Source organism: Cynocephalus volans, chromosome 1, assembly GCF_027409185.1.
Source record: "Cynocephalus volans isolate mCynVol1 chromosome 1, mCynVol1.pri, whole genome shotgun sequence".
In the NCBI taxonomy this organism is placed as follows: domain Eukaryota; kingdom Metazoa; phylum Chordata; class Mammalia; order Dermoptera; family Cynocephalidae; genus Cynocephalus; species Cynocephalus volans.
This window is the reverse complement of record NC_084460.1, coordinates 77,312,511-77,326,700: the sequence shown is the minus strand read 5'-3', so window position 1 is coordinate 77,326,700 and position 14,190 is coordinate 77,312,511. Positions and strand designations below refer to the sequence as shown.

The window sequence follows — 14,190 nt, the reverse complement described above, 5'->3', positions numbered from 1 at the left end:
CGAAGGCTACACAGAAACTCCTGCCTGCATCTTTCTTCCTGTTAGGTTGCTGGGCAGCATCTGATACCTAAAGAGGACAGCACTGGACACTTTTCTTGGGTTTTCCTTCTTGCTGTCAGATCTCCAATTCCTGTCTTCATTCTAACGTAAACATGCTAACAGTTGCATTTAGGGATTTTTCTCCAAGTTGCCTTTTTCCCTATCAACACCATACATGCATCTCAAGCCAAGGCATGTGGCAACCACAGAATCCAATTTTAGCCCCTAGAAGATGAATTCTTCATTCAACACATCAATCACACCACAGCTTCAGGGGCTTCCTTCTAACAGAGGGACACACTGAACATCTGCCACAACCAGCTCAACCCTTCTCCAGGGTGTGAGATAGTCAACTGTCTGTAATTAATGTCATAATCATCATATGGTAAATTTCTCTAATCTTTTCAGATTTCTAAATATACCTGAGTGAGCAACAGCCTTGACCACAGTGAGATATTCCTATCATGGAATAACAGGGGCAGTATTTTTTTTTTTTTTTTTTACAAGTGTTAAATTGGTGCACTTAATTAACCCCTTAGGACATGTCCCCACAGCCTTCCACATCTGAGACCAAGCCACCAGTTTTATTGCCACAGGAGAGGAAGGCTAGAGCAAGACTTGTCCTTAGCAAGACACAGACTTGGCAACTAGAGCACAGCTTTGCTTCCCAGTGCAGGGAACACACCTCTGTGTGCTCTCACAGCCAGTCCTCAGGGGAGAGAGGAGGAGACCTCGGGAGTAAAGGGAAAGCCCCCTCCTAAGGATTCAAAGAAAAGAGAAGAAACAGGGGAGTGGCACTGGTGAGAGACACTTGCTGCCAGCTCCCCACTGAGGGCATCAAAGTTATTTAAGTTATTACATCAGACACATCGCTGCCCTCACTCCTCTCCCAGTTTCTGCTACAGAGTCAGAGGGAGAATCCCCCAATAGTCTGCAAAGCAAAAATAAAACTACATTTTCTTTTTTCACTTTGTATTGGAATTTAATCCATGATCAGTTGTGGTTTGAGTAAAGTTTCTGCAGTAAAAGCAACATCGTATTTACTGCTCAGGTCCTAAATGCAGTTGCTGTAAAGTTTTTACTTCTGAAAAAGCTTCAAACAGCTAAGAGTCTTTCATCAGTACACAAATATAAATACTACAGACATCAAACTGTCAGATGACCATGTAAAATAACTCGACCAAAAAGGTCTAAAACACCACAAAAATGCTCACCCGTTATGCAGACCAGCCAGACCTAACCCCACCATCCCCTCGTCTGGGCTTCACTCCTGTTTTATTTTTCTGGAGAGCAAAGACTAATGCATGATATATTCGTTTAAGTAAGTCTATTCACTTTAGCTGTGTTATACTCACAAAGACATTACAACTGATAATTTATTGATCCTTAACTGTTTTCTATCAATATATTTTATATATTCCTTGACTCCAAAATTACAGAGTTGAATCCGTCTTTGGAGTCATTTTATTCCAGGGATTCCATTCATTTGAAAATAACTGAAACTTAAAGCACTTTTTTTAAATTAAAAAAAGCTTCTATTCATCATGGAATTAACATTCCAGTGCAAATTGCAAAAAGAAAAAAAACCTAGCTTTTATAAATAAGTCGTTAAAAGGCTAGTAGTTTAGAGTGTTTTAAAAAAACAAGGCCATTAAAAAAAAAAAAAGGAAATAACACCCACGGCCACTATATACACAGTATAGAAAAAGCACCATTTTTTTTAAAGGACTACTGGAAAAGTACATAAGATATACATTAAAAATTACACAAAATATGAGGGGGTCTTCAAAAAGTTCGTGGAAAGATGTTTATTATCATTTAATTCCATTTTTCCACAAACTTTCTGAAGGGTCCTCATATATCCCAGAAAATATGCAAGAAACTGCTAACAATTATTGCTTCCGAAGTATAGAAGGAGGGATCTGGGAGAGAGAGGGTGTCTGAAGGACAGTGTAGTGGAAAGAGACTTCACTATACCTTTTTGAACATTTTGTGTTTTGTACCATGGGAATCTATTACCTATTTAAAAAATTTAACTCACACAAAAGCTGTCTTTTCTTAAAATTCTCTTGTATATGCTTTAAGCAATAGATTTGCAAGATACACATTAAAACTCATTAGACACTGAAGTTTTTGAAGCACCCTTCACACCTTCCCCCAACACCTCTCCCCCAGCTCAGCCTCCTACAGTTGACCCTCATTTGATATGAATACCTTGTTAATTCTGTAAAGCAAACAGGAACAAGAAATAGAAGTCTCTGACAGAATTTCCCATTCTCCCACTTTCCATGAATTTTCTCACCCTAATTTGTAAAATGGAGATACCCAGCAAACAGAGTTTTCGTGAGGATTGGCCCAAATGAGAAGATATAAAACCAGCCTGTAAACTACCAAAACTTCTAACAAACATATTTTTGTAGTACAATATCTTCCATGTGTTAGATGTACATGCGTGTACTAAGAACCACGAAGAGAGGAGAGAATAACATTATTAACAATTAAGTCAGGATTCCAACTAGCATTTTGCTATAGAAGATTACTGATCAATTCAAGCAGGAGTCAAAATTTTTTATTAAAACTGACTAGAAAACAGAGAAACTGTTGATCGGGGATGGATTCTTAACATAAAATGCAAGACCAGACAATTCATCCAAACCAGAAAGAGCAGGAGGACTGACAGCAGCAAAGACTGCAGCAGAGACAGTGCACACAGCAGAACTGTAAGCCCAGCTTTTGCTTACAAATTGTCAGAGAGCAAGATAACTAACTTAAGAACCAAGAACCACTCCTTAAGATATAAAATAGAATAAAATAATCCTAATTTTTACTGAAAGGCTAGATTTCTTTAAGACGCAGCTCATATTTTACTCCTTCAGAAAACCTTCCCTAGTTTTTCCATTCTACCCATTATTTCCTATATGATTACAAGTAATTATATACTGATGCATTATTCTGTTTTTGGTATGCAGCTTGTGTCCACAAAAAAATGGTAGCCCCTTAAGGGCAGAGAGCACAGCCCCCATCTAGTTAAAATCCTTCAGGGCATCGACCCCAATGCAAAGACTCTTAAACATTTTTTAAACTAAATCACACCTTATTCAATTGAAACATAGTAATTTCTTTCAATACATTTCTCACAGAAATTAAAAAACAAAGCAATCATGGGCAGACATTTTCTTTGATTACACCAAAAAATTAACTGATCATAAACACGCAAAACCACCACCACATGCCAGCATTACAACACGGAACGGGCTATAATATTTTTACTTTGGAAAAGCTGAAATATGTTTCCACAGGGCAATAATCAGGCATACAGAGTTACACTACAGCATATTCAACTTGATTGGGACTTTTAAAATTTTCCATAAACCAGGAAAGTATAATGGTGGTTGCCGGGGGCTGGTGGGAAGGGAGAACGGGGAGTTGTTCAATGCACACAGCATTTCAGTTTTGCAAGATGAAAACGTTTTAGAGATCTGTTGTACAATAATGACCATATAGTTAATAGCACTGCACTGTACACTTAAAAGTGGTTCAGATGGTAAATTTTATGTGTTTTTACCACATTTTAAAAAGTATCTGTAAATCAGGAAAATCTGCACATTCAATTAGTTGAACAGTTACACACCTTGAAAAATATTAAAAGTTTTCCAACTTTTACAAAAAACATCTATTTCACTTTTGTTAAGGTCCCAAGAGGCAAGTACTCAGCTTAGTGAAAAGTAAGCTCTTGTAATTTATCTAAGAATAACTAAAATTTTAATGCTATGGGGGTAAAACGGCATTCCCTGAACTTCCTTCAAATGCTTTCCATGAAACACATTTTTAAAGCAAGATATCTTTCAGAAAAAGAATTAACAACAAAAAGTAGACAGTAATAATTTGGGACTGAGACAGGCTTAGTAAACTTTCTATTCATATCAGTTACCCTTCCACGTGTCTTAAAGAGCTCAATAGTTCCACACAACTTTTTGTGAAAACAGCAGTCTGCTGTACACAAATCTCTCATTTCCCATTCTTCAAAAGCAGTTTTCAGCTCTTTCATCTACTGTGTTTCTTTTATTTATCTCTTTATCTTTAAATCATGCTTAAAGTCCTACTTCTTGATTTTAAGCTTACCTATTGAATCTCTGCTATGGAAAACATTCATATGGTGAATATTCAGCTCTCTTTCTTCACCTGCCTCCCAACAAGACCTTACTTACATACTCCTCATCTGCTGCTCCTCCAATTTTCCCCTTTCATAATTTGAGTAGATGTAGCCCATGTTTATACTATGGACAAATATTTGGCAAAATCTAACAAAATGAAAAATGCATTTACCAGACATCAGTAAGAATTCATGTTTAGCTCAATAGATACACATGGTCACATACAGAAATATTTATAGGTATGGGTATACACAGGGGTTAGTATATACATACACATTTCCTGGCTCTGTCAATTGAGAGGGCCTAGAAGCAATGACACTGCAGTAGCAACAAGCATACCTTGAGCTCAGCTCTGGGTTTTTAATACAATTCTCCAATAAAAAGAACCAGGGCTCCTTGGAGAAATGGCTGATTGTAGGATTGGGGCAGGAAATATAGAAGATGAGCATGGAGTATCATGTAATGCCAGAAAGCCTGCTACTGGCCAGCCACCAAAAAACAGTTAAGGAAGTACTCATAAAAACACACAAAGATACGAGTATGTCAGAGAGACACAGGACCCAACTAAAAGAGCTCTTAATGAACAAAGCTGGAACAATTTGAGCAGCAAATCAAACAAGTACTACTATAGTATTACAATCCAAAGTATAAAATAAATATCCATGAGGACATACTGATATAAATGCTTGAATGCGTGCATAAATGAATGAATGGAAGAATAAGAAAAAAAAAAAGGTCAAGTAGGTAGATAGGTAGGTAAATAAATCAAGGACCAATCTCCCATGCAGAAGAATTCCAAATACTTTAAGAAGATACTCTGCCCCTAAGGAAGGGGGGCATAACTTCCCCTTCCTTGAGTGTGGGCTATGCATATTGACTTCTTTTCAAAGAATAGTGTGGAAAGAGATGGGGGGAGGAGTGGGAGGAACTTTACAGTAAAGAAACTTCACAAACACCACCTCAGATAGGTGATCAAGGTTAACATCAACTGTCTGAAGTCATGGTAGCAGTATGGACCCTTGATGTGACATGATGAGAACAGCATTTGACTTCTGTAGTCTTTCTCCTGACAACCCATAAGTCCAGCCTAATCATGAGAAAACATCAGACGAACTCCAATAGAGGGTCACACTACAATATACCTGAGTAGTAAAACTCAAAACTGTCAAAATCATAAAAACTAAGAAAATATCACAGCCAAGAGAAGCATAGGGAGACGTGACAACTAAATGTAACGTGGTATCCTGAATTGGATCCTGGAACAGAAAAAGGTCATTAGGTGAAAACTAAAGTAACCTGAATAAAGTATGGACCAACTTTAATAATAATATTATTTCATTAATTGTGACAAATGTATCATATTAATATAAGATGTTCATAATGGGGGAAACTGTGTGCAGGAGTGAAGGAAATACATGGGAAATCTATACTATCTTCTCAATTTCCCTATAAATCTAAAAATTTTTTAAATTTTTTAAATAAAGAATTTTTTCAATGCATTTACCCTTCATCATGCAATCCCACCTTCAGGAATCTACCCTGAAAATACACCTCAACAAACACAAAACATCACATACATAAAGTTACTTATTGGAACAGTGTAAATAATAGCAAAAAAGACTAGACCAATGCAAATGTCTTCTATTATGGGACTGGTGGATTAAACTGTGGTACATTCACACAATGGGGGCTAAGAAGCCTAAAAAGGAATAAAGGATATCAAATGATCTCCTTGCGTGAAAAGGCAACATACTGAACAGTATATATAGTATGCTAACTTCGGTGTATAGAAGGAGAAATCAGAAGATATATGAATTTCCATATTTCTGCAAAAATATGAATTGGAAGATTAAACTAAAAACAATAAGAAATATGAGTGCGGTAAAGAGACTGATGTGAAGGGACAGAGAGAGGAGCAAGACTTCTGCATATATCTTTATATAGTTTTGACTCAAACATGTCAAGGTATTGCATATTCAAAATATGAAATTAAATCAAAAGTTAAAAAAATCAAACTCTAAAATGGAAAACAAACTGAAACAGTGTACCTTACCAGGGAATCATTTTAAGTTAGATGGAATACATTCTAAAGTTAAAAAGTACAAAAAAAAATTAAATTCCACATACTTTTAATGTGTCTGAGTACATTTCTGAAGCCAGAATATTTGTAGCAGGATAAAGCAGATAAGTAACCATGCTTGTGTTACTAGAAATCACTTGATCATTCATGTAATAGAAATGAGATAAACATAAAATTGAAGAAATAAAAATGGCTTTAATGTTAAATGGAAATGCTAAAGATAAACCGGAAATAAGAATATAAACTCTCTCTCACACACACACACAGAATATACACATCTCCATCCATCCATCCACTGACAGGGCCTAGATGCCACTAGCAATGATCCCCTTCAGCACCCAGATCTCACTTTCTAAATACCATTCCCCACTAGACAGGAGCAAGGTTCCTTGGAAAAATGGCTGATTACAGATGTGAGGCAGGAAAATTGCGAGGTGAGCCTGGGGCATCTTCCTGTGCCAGAAAGCAAGGAGGTATCCTAAGACAAATTGTGTCATGTCAAAAGGATACAAAAGCTTGATGAGTTTCCCACTGGCCAACTTTAGGACAATATGAACACCAAAATGAATGATGAGTATAATCAGATGTAAAATGCAGAATAAATAAAAGTCCACAACAATGACCAAAAATAGGTTTTTTTAGATAAATAAGAAAAAATAGAGAAACTCATTTGTCACCACTGGAGGTGCAATTACAGCAATTCTTACTCCAAAAATTAGAATCAAAAGAAAAGAATTTAACATTTATTTTGCCTTTTTTTAGAAAGAACTATAATTTGTCACAGTTGGTAAGAGAAAGCTCTTTTGTACAGAAGAAGACCAACATCTTGCCATTCCCGGCAAAATAACTGTCTTGGGCTCAGTTCATCAATGGGTGCTAAAACTTTTTAGGTAAAAGATTGCTTGGGAATGGAATAGCTGCAGGTGCCAAAGTCTTCCCCACAGGACCCATTCCTTCTATTGGAGATGATTTTTATCAAATAGCCAGAGTTACTTCACCAGTTAAAACCTATTCTTCATGGCTAAGCAAAGCATGAATTTAAATTAAGCTTATCCAAGCACTTCTGTCCAATCTTCAGAGTTCTTAGTAACAAGGCAGATATGTTCTTTATGACAGATGAGATATAAGGAGCACTGGGAAAGTGTGGAGGCAGTCTTGACTTGAAGCTTGTCTCTGGAACCAAAAAAAGTTAGTATGCAATGTCTTCAAGGACCCAAACTGAAAATAAGCTGGTTGGCTTAGATAAGAAACCAGACTGTCAATTATGTGCCTAGCAGGGCTTATTTCTGCAGTCCAAATGGCTCAGTGACTATGTCACAAATTAATTACCCACTGTGGAAGAAGGGTAGCTGTTTCTTCTTTGTATTCTTTTGGGCGATAAGGATAGTGGTTCCAAGAGTAGTCAACCAAGAAAAGTCTCTCATCTGACTCAAATCCCCAACCCCACAAAACCTCAGGTGGTACAGAGGAAATGATGGGGGGGTAAACAGGGCAGTGCCCTAGGCAGTTTAACCACAAAGCATTTTAAGCTTCTTCTAATCTATCCATTCCCCCAAAAGGACCTCACACACATCTTGTCACTTTTCACCATCTTTAACAATTCCTAGCAAGAATAGCTGCTCATCTTGCAAGCAATTTCATATTTCTCTTTCTCTAGTTTCTGTCGCACCCTGGATGTTGCTTTGCTTCTCCTGTTCTCCATAGGACCCACGAGAACAAGAGTGCTAACTCCTCAGACATTGCCCACAGCCACCAAGTCTTGCAGCTGCTCCCTGCCAGCATCTCTCCCCCAGAAACACGAGCTGCATCCAGGACCCAGACCCACAACACACACATCACCACCAGTAGTACCTCACAGCAGGGAGGAAAGACCAAGCACCAAGCACCAAGCACCTTCTAATGACATGGGCTTGGGTGTGGACCCAGTTTCACCTAGTCCAGCAAGTTACTTAACTTCTCTGAGACACAAAGTCCCTCATACACAAAGTAGAATAATAAAACCTACATTGCAATGTTGCTATGATGATTACAGTTAACATCTATTATAAAGTTCCCAGCACTAGGCAGAAAATAATCAATAAAAAAGACCAGCCGGTAATAACAGTAGTCGTAGTAGCAGTTGTAGCACATTACTAATAGACTACACGACTGTGTGCCAGGCACTGTTCTAAATACTTCAGAATACATTAGAAGGTACTGTCAATTTTCCCCATTTTACAGCAAGAAACTGAGGGAAAGTGTTTTAACACTAACAGTTACAATAAATCCTTCCCTGGCTCCCCAACATCCACCAGAGGGAGCCCCAGTGTCCTACTCTGGCAAACAAGCCTTCGGCTAGCTGTCATCACCTCCCCACTGGTAACTGATGCTCAAGTTGAAGTCAAATCCTGGCAATTCCACAAAATGTCTAACTATTTGATGCCCTACTTCTCTGCAGACACTGTCCTGCAGAAATACCCTTCCCTGAACAACACAGCACCCCATCAACTCTGTCCTCTGAGGAAATACCTCTCCTTTCAAAACTGGGCTCCAAAGTCACTTCCTTTGTTACTCTCCCCAGACTGCCCAAGTTCCTTCAGTGGCTTACTCCTTGGAACTCTCTGCATGTGTTCATTTCACAATTAACTAATCATTTCAAGATTAGCTCTTTTGTCCATAAAATGGACAAAATATACACAGAACGTATAAACATTTACTGACAGAATGGGGATTGTGGTGTTATTGCACAAGACGGCAGTCCTGGCAGAAAGCCAATAGGCCAATAGACCTGGTGAGGGACTGACCACTCCCACACAATCCAAAAGGAAACAGTCTTAGGCCCAATGGCAAGGGAATAAAGCATCTCCCAGGCTGAAAAGCCTCCTCAAGTAACCCATATCACTTCCCCAGTGCACACCAAGAGCTGATTCAACCTAAGAATGCAGCAAGCACCACATCTCTGCTTTCCCCAGTGGTGCACTCAAAAATGCTAACTGTTACAGTGACAGCAATAACAGTAGTAGCTACTGTAGTTATTATTAGCTGGTTCAGCAACAATAAGACTCCTCACAGGGGAAATTCCTACAAATAAATGCACAAAGTTCTGTTATTTACTATAAAGTCCATATTACCTAATCTGTTCAAAGACTTTCTTTAATTACATAACTCAATAGGAGCTTTACTTTTTCATTTTTAAGCATTAGCTAGCCTATTTTAAGTGCTTTTCTCTGGTGAGCTCAAAACATTTAAGATAGCTAAACATTACTACCCTCTTAAAAATAAAACTTAATTCAACTCTAAAAATATCTGAAGCCAAATGCACATTATTTCTGGTGTACTTTCCCTCAACTAGCAACTCACCTATTTGACAGCATTTTCTAAACATCATGTCCACCTATAACTTCTTCTTCATTTTTTTAGGTCTCCCAAGGACTAAAAATTACAAACTCTTCCTTCAAGCTTCCCTAATTCGCCTCTATTTAAGATCTCTGCCCTGATGTTTGGATTTGTCCAAGTCAAATATTTCATTACCGCCTTGAAGTTACACGTTGAGACCTCACCCATACACCCAAGGCGACCCCTGCTCTCTCACTTTTGGGTACACACTATACTGCTTATGCCTTTGCTGGCTGCAAGCTCCCCGGGACAGCAACCCATTTAATCTACATTTTAGATCTGTAACTCTGTGCATAATGACAGTGAGGATCTCTGTGTTGCTTTCTTGTTGCTATTAGCCCACTTAACTTTAGGAAAAACTCACTTCAATAAAACCAAACAGCAGTGCTTTATAGCTCTGTTCCAATGCTGAATGTGAGAACTGAAAATAAAACATATGTTTCTATTACAAAGGAATAAAAGCCATTTCTACTGAAAACACTTTACAAATCCTAAGAATAATCATCAAGACAACAGAAGTCATAAAACCAACATCAGAAAAGGGTGACATTTGATAGTCAATCTTGCCCCAAACGTGCTGAATGATTCTTTTCACTATCCAAGCCAGAACATAGAACCTATTACTGCAAGTTAATCTTCTGAAGTGTGTGCAATTTAATCCAATTCAACACATATATGTGTGTACTTGCTTGGCTGTATCCCTTGCTTGGAGTGTGAAACTTGCTATATTATGGCTATGTCTACACAGCCAAATGCATCCAATGCACTGTATAATTGGCTTAAAGAAGCTGAAGAAGGTGCTGAAGACAAAACAGAGAGCAAGAAGTATCAGGTGTAACAAGGTGATAGTAAAACAAAATCAGATATTTGAAAAACGTGCTTTTTCCATATAGCGTATAGAGTATGCTACATTTGCATTTTAAAAACATGCAATAATATATAGACAGAAACTGGATATTTACATAGTTAAACTACTTATTACAAAGGGTAAAATAGTAACTTTGCAATGGAGAAATCTGGTAGACACCATCTTCCCTAAATGACCAGTATTATCACCACCAGTACTGAGGCAATATGATTCTATGTACTGAGATGTTCACAGCATCACTTCCATGATACATCACCAGAAATGCTTAACCTGTACCTAGCCATGAGGAACTGGAGAAATGCAAATCAAGGAACATTCTATAAAATAACTGGTCTGTCCCCTTCAAAAATATTAAGGTAAAGAAAAAGAAGGCTGAAGAACTGTTCCTGATTAAAGATGAGTAAAAATGGGCTGGCTGCTCAGCTCAGTTGGTTAGTGCGGTGTTATAACACCAAGGTAAAGGGTTTGGATCCCCATATGGGCCAACTGCCAAAAAATAAATAAATAAAGATGAGTAAAAAGACATAACAAAGGCAACATGGACCCTGGATTGAATCAAGATTGAGAAGACTCGTGTCTGGAGAGGCTAAAAACTTGGTTTTAAGTCACCTAGCTACTTAATGGCAGAGCTGTAATACATAAAGCCCAAAGCTCTTTCTGAGATACTAGACCTAAGAGGTTAGGGGTGAACCCCTAAAATTCGTGCATTTCTAAAATATTTTTACTTTCAGCCTTACGCATTTTTTAGGTCAAAGCCTATATGCTCTACCATGAAAAATAGTATAGTAGGCACTTGATCTTCATGGAGTTAACAATCATGGTTTTAAATACACATTAGTAATCATAAAGACCCACAAACTGCAATACTTTGTAAATAAACTGAGTTAAAAAATAGAATCATGTGTGTTACGTGTTATATGAAGGAAGAGAAAATACAGCTAGTGAGTGAACCTAGTCAATCATCCATTATGGGTGTACAAATAAAAAATTTTAACTTTTTGGGGGCAAAAAATAATCCCCCCAAAAACCAACTAGTCACAGTGGTAAAGAAATTAATGGTAATAGCAATGAATCCAACAAGAAGTCCATGATGTTCTTAGCTAGAAACTGCAGCTATACTTCCCTCCATTTAGTAGAGGAAATCATGTGATCCTGGCGATACATTCATTTCTGGGATTTCCTGAAAATTACATAATCTTTGCAAATGATGAGGGTCTACCTAACTTTCATTTGTCCTACAATTGTTCTAAGTTTCAGTTGAAAGACTCATTCCTGCACCCCTTTTTTGCATTTTTGTTGTAGTTATAATCAGATTAAACTGAACATCAAGGAAAAAACTGACAGGAACAAGTTACCAAAAAAAAAACTACAAAGAGAATATAAGGAATGGAGCAATCTCTCCACTGTAGCTCATGATGCCAGAAGTTTCAAGGATTATAAATTGGGAGAAATTTTTTAAAAATACACACACACAAACATATATAAAATCACATCTCACACATAAACACAAATATAAATGCTTTGGGCCTAATTATCCATTTACTTAGTTTAAAAATTTCTGACCATCTTCTGTATGCCAGGTACCGTCCTAAGAGATCCAGCACTGAACGAACCTGACAGAGTTTCTCGTGGAGCCTACGTTATAGTTGGGAGTGAATGGACAGAGATGATCAATAAATTAATATAAAATATAAAAGAAGGTGATGTTAAGAAATACAAAGAAACATAAAGCAGGATAAGAAGACAGAGTGATGGGGAGATGGTATTTTGGCTGGAGTGGTCTGAGGTTTCTCTCAGGAAGTGTCGTCTAAGCAAAGACCACAGTGGAGTAAGGACGCAGGCCATGTGGGCATCTATAGGTGGGAGGGGGCATGGCACCCAAGGTCTTGAGATCAGAATGTCACTGGTGTCAGCTGAGGTACACATGTGAGTGAGACGGTGAGCCATGAGAGGGTTCTCAGCACAGGGGTGGCATGTTCCTTTCCTAACAGGATCATGCTGGCTACAAAGTAGAAAGTTGACATTAGAAGAGCAAGAACAAAAACAAAATCAACTAGAGACCACTGTAATAGACAGGAAAAGCTGTTCGTGTTTGGCCAGAGAAGCAGCAGGGGACGTAGAGGAATAGTTGTCCAATTCTGGTTTTATTTTAAAAGTAAAGTGGACAGAATTGTTGAGGCACTGAATGCAGGGTTTTGAGAAAGACAAAGGTCCGGAATGACAGCATATGGCTTTTACCCTTACCCACCTGGTAAATGCACATAACATTTACTAAGAAGTCATCTATGGAAGGAACAAGTGTAGGGGTGGCAAGAAATCAAGACTTTGACTTGATATATATTATGATTCAGATGCCTACTAGTCCTCAGAGAAGGTGGCTAGTAACCAATTGGATATGCAGGTTCCGGGGAGAAGTATTAATAAATCCAGCAGAGATATAGATATGGGTATATGAAACATTGCATACATGTATACACACATATATAAAAAGGCTGAATAAAGAAAACTTTAAGAAGGATAACATGGGAAAGGAGGGAGAAGAGAAACTTGAACATCATGTTGCATCTACTTCAGCACCATTTGAAAATACTGTAATGAAAATTTATTACTTTATTAATAAAAAAGGACTTTTGTTTTCCCCCAAATAAAATAATAAGCTGATGAGGGGGGAAACTCAGAAACATAGAGATAACGAAAGACTACTGTGAAAACAACTCTCAGAGACAATCAACTTTGTGGATTATTACCTCCACAATAATTTTTTTTTATAGACATTTACATATATACACAATGTTTTTGTTTTTTTTAAATACAGTTCATTTTTGCTTATATGTTTTAACACATATGAAATAATGCTGAACTCAAAGGCGGCGGCCACGGAATTCAGACCATGTTTCTTGCTTTTAGGTTTGAGTGGGCTCCACTCTCCAGTTCATCAGGGCCCCCACCACTCCCAACTACTTTACACCTCGACTCACTTATCTAGGACACTGCCTGGCATCTGAGGACATGCACTTTCTGTCCCTGTTCCTCAGAGCTCTGTGGTGGGTTCTCCTTTATGAACTATAAGCATGTTTCCATTTCATAAAGAATTATTTGTAAACCTAATCTTTAAATGGACATCTTTATATGATTCTCTATGTACATCTTTAATTTAGCATTATATCTGCTGTAAAGCAAGTTTTAGTACCACCTCATGGAGTCATTTTTAAGTAATCAATACAGCAAAGACTCTGATTAAAAACAGTTCCCCTTCAGTTCATTGAGCAAATACTCACCACAGGCCAGCATAATTCCAGACACTGCGGATTTGGTGGGGAATAAGATGGACAAAGTCCCTGCCCTATGGAACATACATTTTAGTATATGAGGAGAGAGTATGACAGATACAAATTTTTAAAAGGTAATTTCAGATAGTGAAAAGTGTACGTGAGAACACTCGGGGAAGCGGGTCAAACAAGAGGGAATGCTATCCAGCTAGGTGGCCAGAGGAGGCCTCCTGAGGAAATGACATTTAAGCCAAAGTCTCGGCGAGAAGAAGGAGGCATTCCAATACCCTACAGAAGAGCAACCCAAGTGCAAGGAACAGGAAACACAAAAGCCCTGAGAAGGCAAGCTCGGTGTGGAGGAACTGAAGGAAGGCAGTGTGGCTGGAGCACCGTAGCAAGGAAGGT

At 38.0% G+C, this 14,190-nt stretch overlaps 1 protein-coding gene across 1 annotated transcript in view; it reads right to left on the bottom strand.

Moving 5' to 3' along the window:
* Positions 1–14,190, bottom strand: part of MED12L (mediator complex subunit 12L) — a 320,736-nt gene that overhangs the window by 268,797 nt on the left and 37,749 nt on the right. The gene's annotated exons all lie outside the window — the stretch shown is intronic.